This window comes from Vombatus ursinus, unplaced genomic scaffold, assembly GCF_900497805.2.
Source record: "Vombatus ursinus unplaced genomic scaffold, bare-nosed wombat genome assembly UNPS02015255.1, whole genome shotgun sequence".
NCBI lineage: Eukaryota > Metazoa > Chordata > Mammalia > Diprotodontia > Vombatidae > Vombatus > Vombatus ursinus.
Window position 1 is genome coordinate 40620904 of NW_020955033.1, and position 15008 is coordinate 40635911.

A 15008-nucleotide genomic window follows, 5' to 3' on the forward strand; every position below is an offset into this window, starting at 1 on the left:
AAATGGTAGAATACACAACATTTGGGGAGCTCTGCAGCTTGGGGTCTAAATGAACTCTCAGCACAACCAGGGAGAGAAGGTTCTCACCTGAGAAGTGTACTCTTTATAATATCTGAAGGGACAAGTGCTTTCCCCACATACCTGCAGGTCTGGGAAGGTCTCTTGCTACCATTCAAATCTCCTTGCCGATCTCATCTTAAGCATAAGCTACACATGAAGTCAAACAATTGTTAAAGAAACCACCTCAAACTGACCTAGGTGGGGTTCCCTATGCTAAAATAGCTCAACCTTCAGACTTGAAGGTTTCTCTTGATTTGTGTTTTCAGAATCGGTGTGATCTCGGCTCTAGGAGGGATTCAGTGAAGTGCTAAAGCAGTACAGGTTTGCCAGTAGGGTAGACTAAATGTAACTGAATATTTTTATGGTGGCAGGGGATGGATTGTTTCTTGCTGGTATCCTAGTCATATTCCCTCAGGTTCCTATAAGCAACGTGTTGCATGCTCGGCTCACTGACATGGAGGTTACCATGAATTTGTCTGTTTTGGATCATATTGGGAACAGCAATTTGAGCTAGTCTTGGTTGCCTGGGGACCACAGAAGAGGGTATAACTACAGCCTGTGATGTTGCTGGTAATGGCTGAGGTACAGCTTTCATTGAATATTCCTGGTAACCTGTGTGTTCCTTCCAGGAACTCCTGTTTCAATAAGATATGTCTAATGCTAGTGGCAGAGCTCTAATGGAGGACTGAGAAGGCTATCATATTCAAATAGTTGCCTTGGGTCCACTACCTCCTAGACATTACATGGAACTGTGGATCTTGGTGGTGAATACTAGAAATTCCAAATAACATACTAGGTGTTTGCTCTTCCTGTGTTATACATTGTTTCCATAGTCCCATGTTTGCAAGGAACAAGGAGGACATTGTTCCCATAGTCCCATGTTTGCAAGGAACAAGGAGGATATTGTGAACATAACTGATTTCACCTCATGTATATTTAATGAAACCATGCTACTGTGTATTAGCAATTAGATAAACTGGGAAATCAAAACTGGAGGTCCCAGAAAAGATTTCCCTATAGCTTCAGGAGGAATGAGGATGAGGCTAAACATAACTTAAGTATTGTTGAAAGTCTGAACACAGCTTTCCTCCAATTTGTTTGGCCTTCTAAGTAGCTGCAAAGCTTTATTTCTTTTTAATGATGTGAGATCTTAGTAGGAAACAAGTCACTGGGGAAAAGTCTACAGTTTAACAGAGGATATCACTTGCTTCCTTTGCTTATTCTAATGTGCCCCCTCCATCCCCCACCCCCTGTTTTTTGTTGACAAATCTCCCAACATAATTGAGAGGTCTCTCTGAAGCAGACCAACAACTATCTTCTCTCTTCTATGATATAGTTCTAAGCTTTTCACTGACCCCAAGAATACGAAAGACAAGAGTTCACATCTTTTTTTTTTTTTTTAAAGGCAATTGGGGTTAAGTAACTTGCCCAGGGTCACACAGCTAGTAAGTGTCAAGTGTTTGGTCTGAGGCTGGATTTGAACTGGGGTCCTCTTGACTTCAGGGCCGGTGCTCTATCCACAGTGCCACTTAGCTGCCCCAAGAGTTTACATCTTGATGCACAAGGGGCTGGTAGCTTTTATTTTTACCCTTTTAACTTGTCTACCAGAGGTAGGAAAGGAGGAAAAATGTAATATTTAATCCTCTTGTGTTATTTGAGTTACCTTTTTTTCCTGTGATTCATTAACACTCCAATGTTTTCCCAAAGCTTTACCTAAGATATCTTTGGAGATGTCAGCATTTCTAACTATCGCTGAGTCCCTCCTAGACTTCTCTTCCTTTCTATAATTTTTATCCTCTCATGAAAACACTTTTTTTTCTACTGATGGTAGAGTTCATTCTGTCTCACGTTAAGGAAAAATGTCCTTTGTCACGTAGGTTGCTTGAATGGGTTCAGTGTGAACTCGGCTCACTAAACCACCTCTCAGGCATACGTGTATAAACATAAACATGGGCACCTCATTGTTGTAAGGATATTATAATAACAGGTTGCAATGGTGACCTTTAAAATGCTTCATCCCTTTTTTACCTTGTTTGTTCTCCTCTGAAGCTATTAAAGCCTTGAAAGGCATTTTCCATGAACATTTTTTAGGTACTTATGGATTCCTCTGAATGTCTTTTTTTTTTTTTTTTCCTGGTTGGATGGATGTTTGATGTCTGTGTAGTTTCTGAGAACATTCTGGGAACTTAATTGAAATTCAGGACCTGAACTCTATCATACCTTTATATTATCTCTCTAGGCAGCTTTTTCTATTGATTTCAAGAGTGCTGGTCAGTGACCCCTTTGACACAGCTTCTGGTCTGAATTCCTAGTCCTTTCCTTTTTTATCCCCTTAGGCATAGTTTGAAGCTTCAGCACCCCTTTTATACTTTTACCTAAGCCCTGAAGATTGTAGCTAGGTCTCTTAAAAGGGCCAAACTCATTCCTAGAAAGCTGGACAGGTGCTACATAATCTAGAAATCTAGATAAGTCCCATACTTCTGGCAACACTAATCGCAGAACATAAATGTTTAACCATTGTCATGAGGGATGTTATTCCTGATATTAGCAATGAAGATACCATTTGTAGGTTTTGTATTTACCTTTCTATTGGGCTTAGCACCAGGAGTAACACTAAAAATTGACCCTAAATTTTGTCACCTTTCTTATCACCTGCTTTAGTTTAATGGTTTCTATTCAGCCTTCCATGTCTGAAGACAAAATCAGATCAGCCACCTCAAGTCATACTTTGGAGAGATTATCACAATATCTTGGACTGAGAATGCTTAATTGTCATGATGGCCGACTTATTTTTCTTCAATTCCTCTCCTCCTTTGCCCTGACACTGTCCCCAGAGAAGAGTGATTCCAAGTCTTCACTGCTTCCACAACATTTTTCTTACTATATATTTACATTCTGTCAGAATTCATAGTTCTTTTTTTTTTCTTTTGGGGGGGAGTGTCAAAAGGATAGGATTTACATTTTATTGCCATTTACAGTCAAATATTATTTGGATACATAATCTTGTTACACTTGATCTCTTTTTGGAAATAGGAAAAAACATAAATTATATAATTTAGACAGTTGACAGTTCTTCACACTATTCACAGGATCCACAATTACTTTAATTCATTAATGGTTGGTTTGAGCTTTTCCTTATTGGCTCCAGAAAATTCACCCACCTTTTTTCCATTTTTATAGAACTGAAATGTTGGCATGCATTTCACTTCACACTCTGCAGCAACATCCTGACAGTAATCTACATCCTCTTCTATAAAGATCACATCTAGGTACTTTTCGCCAAGTGAATGAAAGAAAGGCTTGATCATTTTGCAAGGTCCACACCATGTGGCCAAGAAGTAATTACTACTAATTTTTCTCCAGCATCTTTCAATTCAAAGTCAGTTTTTCTTGCTCTCAATCTGTTTCACTATCTTTCCTGAAGGCTCTGGAGGCACAGGCGGTGCTGAAGGCTCAGACCAAGGCACAGGCTGCAGAGGGGCGCTTCTCTGGGTGGTAGGGTGGGGAGACAGGGATTTAGTTGATTTGAAAAGTTCAAGTAACTTGGGGTCTGGGTCACTTGGCCTTGGTAGGTCACAGTGACTTGGAAGCCAGAGCTTTTCCAGTAGCTGCCTCTTTCTGCAGAAGATGCAAGAAAGTGAATTCATAGTTCTTTCTGTCAGGAAACATAATCTACATCTTGAGTATGTTCATTTCAGCAAACTGAGGGCAGATTTTATTAAACAGAATCATGAAACACTGTGCCACCCCTCCTCTTTAAAAAACAAAAACAAAAACAATTCAATTTCTTTCTATTTGTTAGGTTATCCTCATCTCTAGGAAGCAATATGGCATAATAGGTTTTCATTTCATTCAATGTTCCTTTTTTCCTCCAAAGGATTATACTCATTTTTGCTGGGTATAATTTTGATTCTTAGATGTAATCCTAGCTCCTTTACCTTCTAGAATATCATTCTAACCCCTCCAGTTCATTGTAGAAGCTGCTAAATCTTGTGTTATTCTGACTGTGGCTCGAGGATACTTGAATTGTTTCTTTCTGATTACTTGCAATATTTTCTCCTTTTCCTGGGAGCTCTGAAATTTGATTTTAACATTCTTGGGAGTTTTCATTCTGGGATCTCTTTCAGGACATGATTGATAGATTCTTTCAGTTTCTGTTTTACCCTCTGGTTCTAGAATATCAGGGCAGTTTTCCTTAATTTCTTGAAAGATGAGGAATAGGCTCTTGGACTTTCTGAAAGCCATGATCAAACAATTCTTAAATGATGTCTCCTGGATCTATTTTCCGGGTGAATTTTTCCAATAGGATCTTTCACTTTGTCTCCTATTTTCATTCTTTGAGAAATCAAGAAATTATAAAATAAAACCCAGTCATTGACTTCCATTTACTCCATTTTAATTTTTAAGGAATTATTTTCCTCGGTGAGCTTTTGGACCTCCTTTTCCATTTGGCTGATTCTGCTTTTTAAGGATTCTTCTCATTGGCTTTTTGGACCTCTTTTGCCATTTGATCTAGTCTATTTTCTTAGGTCTTATTTTCTTAAGCATTTTTTTTGCTTCCAGGGTGGGGTACACACTATCCTAAGCTTCAGAAGTTTTGTGCAGCTGTTTTCAGAGACACTTCTAGGGACCCGTAACTTTTCAGTTCTTGGTGACATGATGTAAGGAGAATGTGTCTACTATTCTCCTGACCTGTGCTGTAGTCTATAAGTGACCACAAGCATTCTTTTGTGCCCTAGAACTGTGAGGAGGGTACTCAGTCCTCTGTGACTGAGCTCTGGTATGGGACTTCCCCTACCCCGCCCCCAGGAATGTGACCTAGATCTGAGTATAAACAAAACGGTCCTGCCCCTAGTGCCAGCAGAGGGATACCTGTAATCTTCTGCCCATTGTTCTACCTCTTACATCTGTAGGCTGAGAGCTCCAAAAACAGCAGCAGGAGCTACTGGTTTAGTTACTCCCAAGGCCTGCTCCTGGTTTGCTATGGCCTAGCCTGCACTGGACTGTGCTCCACTCTCACCCAGGTGCAACAGACCTTTCTTGCCAACCTAAGTTGTCTTGGGACAGAAAATTATTTCACCCTGTCTTCTTGTGGGTTCTGCCATTCCAAAATCTGCTTGGGGGCATTATTTAAAGGTGTTTGGGAGAGAGAGCTCAGGTGAGTTTCTGCCTTTTTTTTTTTTTTTTCCATCTTGGCTCCCAGCAATATTTCTTACAAAGTTTCATTTTTTCCTATTAAAAAAATCTGTAATCTTGATTACCAAAAGTACAAAAATGTCCAAAATATTGAAACTGCTTTCCCTCTCCCTCACAGCACCATTATACAGAATAGAGAATTATCAATAATAGCACAATGATAATCTAGATGGAGAAATCTCCAAATAACTCAGACACATAGTGGTTTATTTATCCTCACAAAAGCTTTCAAAAATGAAGACCAAAAAAATCCAGTAACAAATGGCAGGAAAATTTGATGGATTTAAAAAAAAACCATAATACATATCATAAATTCACATTTTGCAGAAAAAAGTTATGGATAGGTTTTCTTTTATAAAACATGTTTTTCAGTGTCAGAAAGGAAATTAAGGCTGTTAGGCTTCTAGCCTTTATAGGCTATACATATAAAGGAAATATAAAATTTTGTGCTTCTGAGGTTTTATGTAGATGAGGATTATGGCAGTTTCTTAATTTAAGAAAGATATTTGAATAGTTTACATAATGGTACAACTCTTCTCTCCCTGCTGGTGAGAGAGACATTCTCTTCCTCAACTGCTTCAATAACTTGTGGTGATTAAAAGGGCTTGAGACATAGTTTCTGGGTAATTTAACCCTTTTATTAATAAGACCAGCACATTTGTTAATAAAAGGATGGTCATTTAGCCATCTCTCAGACCAAAGGCAATCATGATGGCAGGCTCAGATTATATCCTCTTTTGGAAGAGGAGTAGCAATCGATTCTGGTTGACAATGAGAAAATATTACAATGAGGCTGAGAATGACATGTGACCCTTGGACAGAGACTATTTCTATACCTAGATCACCCCCATCCATACACAATCTATTCAAAAAATTTATGCCCCACCAAAGCCTGAGCAGAACACAATGGTTATTCCACCTGGGTAGGGTCTGGAACAAGAAAGTTAACTGACGTTATCATCAATGCCCTTGTAAGACTGAACTTTTTAAAATCAGGACTTTAAAAAAAGGGGTGAACTCTGGATCTCCCAAAATCCTTTGTTATTAATTTCTCTCAACTTCTTTCTTTCCCTCTTCCTCCTCCTCCTTAGGTAAAGTTGTTTTGAAGACTGTACCTCTTTGAGCAACCTCTTCTCCATGAGAATTTTTTAATATAATTTTTACATCTTCACAAGTACCTCAAGAGTTCTGATTTTTCCAGGTGAGGTGAGTGGGAGGAGATGCAGTGACTCCAGTATTTGCAGTCCAAATTGTAACAGTCTGGTCTGCCTTCAATACACATCTTGAGGTATATTTATAACTGACAGATGTATCTCCTATTTTTCTGATCATCTCCCAGCCTCCCATTGGTTGACCCTATTCAAAAATATTCTATAGGCAGATAACATTTTCCATCTATCTATCTTTTTAAAGGAAACATTTCTAGTGGCTGAGGGTGAACGAAAAATGCTGATGCTATTATTTTCCTCTGATTTTTTTTTTTCACATCAACTGTCTTCCTTTCTCCTTTAGTTATTCCTTTCCTTATGCCAATCACCTTAAAGAAGTCTCTTTCTGATAACCTTATTCCAGTTCATGTATCTGATGCCTCAAATATTGAGTCAGGACCTGGGTTCAAATTCCTTCTGTTGCTTACTAGCTATGTGAGCAAGTCACAACCTCCCTGTACCCCCCAGTTTAGTCCTGTGTAAAACTAGGCAGTTGAACTGGTTGGTTTCTGAGGTCCCTTCCAAGTTTAGATCTAATCTGGGGATCCTATGACCCATTGCATCTGTTAGCTCACTAATAAGGGAGCTCCCTCTAGCAATGCAGATTGAAACCCATCCATGCCTGCCCATCCTGTGTGATATGGCCAAGTCCCCTCAAAATTTCTTCATATGGCATCTACTCAATGTGTTGGAGGCCTTGTTTTCTTTTTTTCCCCCTCTTATCACTAGGGTACCTGTAGGGTAATCTGGACAGAATCTATCATCTTTAGATCTCACTACATGACCAGCCCACTTCTTTCTATTATGTAATTCTTCAACGATATTCATTACTACTGTTCTTCAGAGTTTCTCATTGGTTGAACATTGTTAACAGCCTTGTTATTCCCATCATGCCCTATTTATTGCCCTTTGTGTGATACTTATCTTCTCCCCTCTCACTCTGAACATGTTTATGGTGTTTGAGGTGATACATTAAATGCTTGCTCTGAGCTATAAAGGGTAAAAGAAATCCTTTCATTACAAACTGACCAAAGGTAAAAGGTAAAACTTTTTCCACAACAGCATGTACCACATAGTTGGAAATAGATCTGTGTTTAATACAAATGACATGATTTCTAGTCATGTATAAGCTACTTTAATAACTGCATGCAGATTATAAATTAGGTTAAAATGCACTATAATATTTGGTAGAATTCAGGAATAGTATCCTTAGTACATCACAAAATATATTTTGATATCCCAAAGAAGCAAGACTTGCAAGTAGGCATTTTAAACATAACTAACTGAACCAAGTTCTACTTGTGTTAGCGTTTACCTTTTTGGGAAGTCTTCCAGTTTTCAAAGGATAAAAGCAGAGTAGAATCAGTATAACATAATACACAAGTCTGCATTGTAAAGGCTGTAAAGATTTGCTGTGCAGTATAAAGGGGCCTCCTGCTTCTTACTGCACAAAAAAAGACAATTTATGTTGCATATCTCTTGGTCCACTGTCTGGCTGTCCTGTCACATTCTATATTGTTGGTCAAATACTGAGTGGCTATGCTTCCAACTAGAGAGAGGATTGGCAGGATTGCTATCTGTCAAGAGAAAACAGATAGCAAAAACTTTGAAATAGTCAGAGCAAGGCTCCAGTTGTCTAAGGATATCCAGACAGATGACTCCTTGACGATATTGCAGTGATAAATTCTGGTTTGGAAAGTAACCTTTGGTGTGGCTTAAATGGATAATTTGACGAAAATGTGATATCCAGAAAAAAACACACCACTTTCATATACAGAACCTGCTGGTCTAAGTACAGTTGATCTCCACTCATAAGGGTTATCTCCTTTAGGCCCAGCACTGCAATTTGGAGGTGGGTCAAAGGTTATTTGAGCTGGCTCTGTCTGAATTCTTTTAGCAGTAATGAATAACTTAGCAGTGGTTTTGCTAGAGTATGGTGTTTTTCTTCTTGCTCTTCAGGTTCTGGTGCTGCTGGATCCCTCTGATCTGTATTTGAACTATCGTTGCTGGTACTTCGACTTTCATCATCTGACCTTTGCTTATCACTGGACATCCTGGTCAAATTTTTTCTCTGAAAACTGGCTGTGGGATGCATGCTGCTGGCCTGGGATGGCTCCTTCCCATAGTTCATTCTCTCTCTCACTCTTGCTTTCTTTCTTCTTCCTCACTCCAGGCTTCCCTTTACAGGGCAGGGGCACAGGGAAAGGCTGGCCTGAAGGAATGTGCCAGGCCAGCCAACCAGCCCCAGGGAGGGCTGTGATGCTCCTTTTTATTACTTTTGAGGCAGTGGTGTTTCAGGTATCACTGACATACAGCAACAAAAGTAAAATGTTTGATTTCAAGAGATGGGCTTTGGTTTTCATGGGAATCTTGGGATCAGTAAAAAATGCTTTACCGTTTCCCAAAAACAATATAGCCTGCTCTCTTCCTCTGGCATATCTTTGGTCCTAGTTCGTTGTCCATCTCTGCTGTCTGTCTCAAACATGCATACAATTGAACAAGCTCTATAGGGTATCCATTCAGATGCAAATTTAAAATCTGATGAATAGACATTTTTCCTTAGTTTAGTATTTCCTAAATGTATGGACTAGCCATGGTTGGGGTGATTGTAAATCTCTTTTTAAGAGGTCCTACAATATCTTGGGAAATGATGTAATCAACACAATGTCATTCAAAAACAGCACTGGAACCTCCTGTTTGTGGGTATTTCGATTTTGAAGATGATCCTATTAATAAATTTATATATCCATGTACTAAAAAGCATTTAAAAAGGTTTATTTGTTTTTTTTTTGTGCAATTGGAGTTAAGTGACTTGCCCAGCAAGTATTTGGTCTGAGGCCGCATTTAAACTTGAGTCCTCCTGACTTCAGGGCCGGTGCTCTATCCACTGCACCACCTAGCTGCCCCTAAAAAGGAGCTTCTTCCCTTGTTCATATTGGTCATACTATGAAACAACAAGATTAGTTATGATTATTGCAAGCATCTATCTACTTGTAGGGAAAGACTAAGGTGCTTATTGTTTAATGCACAGAATCCTCCCCCACCTTCCTTTTCTGCCATTAAACTTTTTTCTTAGTTCCTTCTTGGGGTCATTATGCTTCAGGTAATGTTGCCCCCGTATGTTGCTGGATGGATGATGACGACAAAGTTATTTCCCATAGATAATCCTCCAGGTCAAGCCCTGAGGGCCATGAGCATTATTGGGGCTATGTCTCCCACATCACTTCTACTTTTCAGGGCATATGTTGTTAAGTGTCTTTTTGTAAGAGTGCTTATGTAATAAGTATAATAGTTTTGTAGTGACATTGCAATAGGGCATATTGGAGAATTTTAGCTGAACATGTATTGCTTCACATATTGGGAATGAGATGTTGCAGCTGGAGAATCTCGGCATTACCATTTGAATACTAGAGAGTGAACTGGATATCATCTCTATAAATTAGATATTCTACTTTTATTCAGATAAAATTTAGGGTCACAAATTTACAGGTATTTTGGTTATACAATGATTCTTTATGGAATTTTTCAAAATTACTTGGTAATAGTAAGACAGTTAAGCATGAAATTAAAATACATATATTTACATATAAAAGTTCTAAAAAAAAGACAGAAGGAAAATAAAATACTGCATAACATTCTACATATAAAAAATGTAATTACTTTTTTGGATCATAAGGACATGTTCATGTTAAGACTTAAAAAAAAACTGGCAAACTAGTATATTAGAAGAAAATGTTAGATATTTAAATTACCCTCAAAATTAATTGGGGGAGAGAAGGAGAAATGAGTCCAGGAGATTGAATATGGAAAAAGTGTTTTCTGCACAAGCAAAAATAAGCCCATCTCTCCTTGAGATGGTTGTATAAACAAAACCCTTAGGCGTCAGAAGTCAAAAGGGGGAAGGAGGAAGGAAAGGGAGTGTGGATGAGCAGGGCATAACCAAAAATACTGACTGAACTGGTGAGATGTTAACAAACTGACTGATGTTTCTCAATTTTTTTTTTTTTTTTGGCAGAGGGGAAGCAGAGAAAGTATTCTGCAGTAATGTCCATGATTGATGGCAGTGTAGTTCTTATTATCCCAAATTATTAAGTCTGGTAGTAGTGCCTCACCAAGTCCTGGAAGCATTAAATTTACCTGAACCTTGGCTTGTTTCCAGCACGCTAAAGTGCCAGTAGATGATGGCCCCACTCTGTAAAGTGCAGTGGGAGAGAATGTGTGGAAGTTTTTCATTTGATGTCTACGCCAATGATGGCACTTATCGCTAGAGCCAAATCTCCTGGCCTCCTTGGAACACGATCCAAACTGGCTCTGTGGTAAAATGCTAATCTGCAAACCAGATCCCTTTTCTCATTTAAAAAAAAAAAAAAGAGGCAGAAACCATAGCAGTAATGGAATATACTTTATCCTGATTAGGTTTGCAAATTAATTGTTTAAAAATTGCATCTAAGTGCTTATTTTAAATTCCTCTACACTCTTTCTTCTGAAGCAAAAGATCTATCATTTAGTGAAAGGGATGACACACCGTTATTTTCTTTCTATTCAGGTGAAATATTTTGCAGACAACTGGGAGACTATGCACAATCGGGACCCAAAGGTCTGATGCTTCTGCACCCTCATTTCCAAACTCTTACTTAGAGCCATTCAATTAGACGAGAAAGTCTTCTGACTGAGGGGGAGGTACTTGATTGTATTCCTCCCCCTGTCTCTCTGGAAAACAATGAGAAAGTTGATTCAAATCAATTGAAGTAAAAAACTTTACCCCATGAGCCACCTGTCCAAGGTCTGCTGCTACGCCTTAAAGGCAGTAAATTCATCCTATTCTCCATTTTACAGGGAAGGTACAGGGGTCCAATACTGGTGCCTTAAGGGACATGCAGTCATCTGGCATTTTTTTTAAATTTTGTCTAAGGTTTAGGATTCTCTTGGAGACAACACTTTTTAAGATGGAACAAAACGTAGAGCAGGATAAACAATAACTTCATCTGTTTTCTGTCAGGAAGCCAATTTCAGCCTATCTATGAAGGTTAAATCTGTGGTCATTATAGCATCCCTGGAAGAGCTTGTGGTGTGTAACATCTTGGGGATTCTGAAGCAGAGATAAATATTTTCCTTGGACATCACTAAAATTTTCTGATCTTGAACTTCAAATTGGGTGTGGAATACCCTCTTTTTTGACTATCAATCAACAACCACATAATTTGTCTCCTAAATTATAGTTCTGCCCACGTGTCTACCTCACCTTGTCCAACACTAATAGCCTCATGCAAACAACACACCTCTGGGCCAGCCAAATTGAGTTGTATTGAATCTGATGTGTTGGTCAGATCAAGCCAGACCTCACATTTAATGTTTGCTTTCATTCAGGATAGACTGCAATAAGAAATTATGTTCTTCAAACTATGAATAAGCATGAAGTACTTTGATTCCTGCAGATACATCTATTCCTTGTACTCCAATCACTGAGTCTTTGTCAAGTTTGAGGCATGAATCTTATCCATGGCATTACCTCGGAATATGGGCCTTCAGTTGGAGGTCAGGTTCTTATTGCCTTTCTTATGAGTTAAAATAGTAGATAACTATCTCTCCTTTGTGACATAATTGTTTTTGTGTCATGTTAAAAATAGTTGTGAAAATATGTTCCTATGGGTCAACCTTCCAGATACAATACCTGATGACATGAGGGCCAACATTTCAGATGGCCCTACGTTTTAGGAGGATTACATGGGTCTAGGAATAGATTTCCTGTATTAGTGGGGCATTAGTTTATGTAATCTTGTAGGAAGGTATAGTCCTGGGTCCAAATATCCACTCTGTCCCACCTTTTTTAAAAAAAAAAAATTGTATAATGTTGCCATGTCTGACATACTGGTGAGGCCTCATGAGTCCCTTCTCTAAAGCATGAAGGCAGTTCTGTATAAGTCTTTGCAACTAGACTGCTTCTACCGCAGGTATCATTACTTTAACATTTGTTAAATGGTGTTTAACACTGGACAGTGTTACATTTGTAATCAGTCCTTCTACCATGTTCTAGGGAATTCTGATAGTTTTGAAAATCTGGTCCACTTCTACAGATTAAAAATTTTCCATTCACTCCTTTTGAGATTCAGACAAACATGGATTGGTAATATTAAGTTGTGCTCTGACTTAATGTTACTACTGGTTTCTTTTTTATTGTTTGTTATTTCAGTAGCAGCTAAACATCAGCTATGGTAGTTTTGTCACCAATAATTTTTCTTTTTCTTTTTCTTTTTTTTTTTTTGAGAGATTTGTTCTTGGGTACTTTCCATTTTCTATAGATCTCTGTTTTCATTGAGAAGTTGCTTATCTACAATATCTCTTTTTAATAGATGATACTAAATCACCAGCTCCTGACTATTGGGTTTTCATGACTCTGAAAATGGGCATGAGGAAGAAGGGACTTACCTATTAACACAGGAGGACTGTGAAGCCTTTTCATTGGAAAAGCCCATTAACTGGTGCTGGCATTATTGAAACCACCAATTCCCTTGGTTATTAATTGGAGTACATTTGTGTGTGTGTGTATAATTTCCTGCATTCTTTAATGATGCAGAATATTACCTAGCACCTCCTACACCTAAATGCAAGCCTTTCTCCATATTTTTCTTAGATATTTTGATAGATATAGATGCCTATTACAGAATTTTGGTTCATATTTGATATTTGAAATCTAAAGCTAAGAGAAACTCTGCTACATAATTTTTTAAACGAGCATACTTTTTCTTTGTTCCTTAGGAACTAATCTTAAATTAATCTTTTAAAATTAAAAATTGGGCTCAAAAATGTTGAGACCAATTCCTCCCAATTCTCATTTAAGCCTAATAATAATATAATTAAACCTATTTTATCCCTATTTCAATATTCTTACTCTCTTCTTAATCCCCTTCCCTGGTATTAACCCTTACCATAGCCTTTAAAAAAGAAAGAAAGGAGGAAAAAAAAAGTGAAGACAACTATCTCTAATATTCTTCCTATTCTGTACCTAATTTCCTATCTGTAGTTCCCTGCCTATTCTAATTCTTAGCCTATATAAGATACATTTACATGTATATCAAAAGCTAAAAACAATAAAAAATAGATACATACAACTTAGTGACAATATCATTGTTGCTCCTCCTTCAGTCACAAAGACCAAAGACATTAGATGCTATAGTAAGAGCATAACCTAATTAACGATAGTATCATACTTTAGTGAGTGAACACTATTTTCTAAATATGTAACTATAAAACTAAAACACATACATATATGTAAAAGAATTAAAAAGAGCAACCATTATTTAAACTGGATGGGGGGAAAACAACTAAAAATAAATTAGTGGAGTGAATATATTGAGTGCATATAGTAGAATAACATATTGTTTGCAGTCTCCGTTTGCTTAATTTTGTTTGGTATTGCTGTAAATATCCGGAAAGCTTTATTTATTTATTTATTTTTAAAAAGTAAAAAGCACTAAGAAATGAGATCGTTATATAGTATTCAATTGGAACTCCTTCTGGTGGGATAAATTGCTATAGCTATATAATTTAAGTTACGTTGCTACAGATAAGTGTGATCTGGAAACCGAGGTGAGGTCAAAGACCTTGTCTGTTCCTTTGGCTGTGGATGGACTTCTGGAAGGTCCTGGTCTGGGTATTTCCTGGCCTTATGTTGTTTTATGTTTTTTTTTTTCTCATGAGAATTTCTCATGTTTCTCGATGTTTTTTTTTCCCTAGCCGTTGAGAGCTGAGGCCTTTCTTCCCCCTCCTTGCTTTGGGTAGGGCCAAGTAGTCACTTAATTAACATTTATTAAGTGTTTCCTTTGTGCCAGGCACTGTGCAAAGCCCTGAAGGCTATGAAGAAAGAACAGGTCTCTACATGTGATGACAGGGTCACACCAGCTCTCTAGTGAAAATAAAAGTCCATTTCTTAGGAGCCCAGGATCCATGGCCACTTGTTTGGGGACAGGCTGAACTCCATAAGAGATCCTGAGATCCTAGTTATGTCAGTGTCTAGCTCTGAAAGTGTTTATTCACCACATGGTGAACCTATACAACCAGAGTCCATAAATAACAATCTCAGAAGGCCATGTGCAATGATAGGGTCCTTCATTCCCCAGAAACTCCAAAGATTCTTGACCCCTTCCGGCACATTGCCCCCTAAACAGGTTGGACTCAAAGTTGTAGACCCCCCCCCCCCCAAACAAAGAGGTTTAGTATGAAGGCCCCACTTGTAGCCCCAACATCTATGGTGAACATTACTTCTCTCTGGAAAGTGTTGTCTGGTCTGCAGCAAATTATCTAACATAATCCCCTGAAGGTCTCTGGGCAGACAGAAGAGTCCCTTTCTAGTAGGGGGTCTTTAGGTGAAGCTTTTTGGCAATGTTTGCCTTATTTCTAGGAGCATATGGTGGACTGGTACAGTGTGTCCTGAAATTGATATTTTTGTGGTTGATACTGCTGAGAACAAAAATCCTGCTCCTTAGGAAATGGTGAAAGTTATACTGAGGTGTGCTTAATAGTAGTATATACCTAATAATTGCTAAT

At 38.2% G+C, this 15008-nt stretch overlaps 2 pseudogenes; both read right to left on the reverse strand.

The window, feature by feature from the left end:
- Positions 1 to 3150: 3150 nt before the first annotated feature.
- LOC114031816 lies at positions 3151 to 3707 on the reverse strand (annotated as a pseudogene).
- A 4220-nt stretch (positions 3708 to 7927) lies between these two features.
- On the reverse strand, positions 7928 to 8517 carry LOC114031943 (annotated as a pseudogene).
- Positions 8518 to 15008: the final 6491 nt, after the last annotated feature.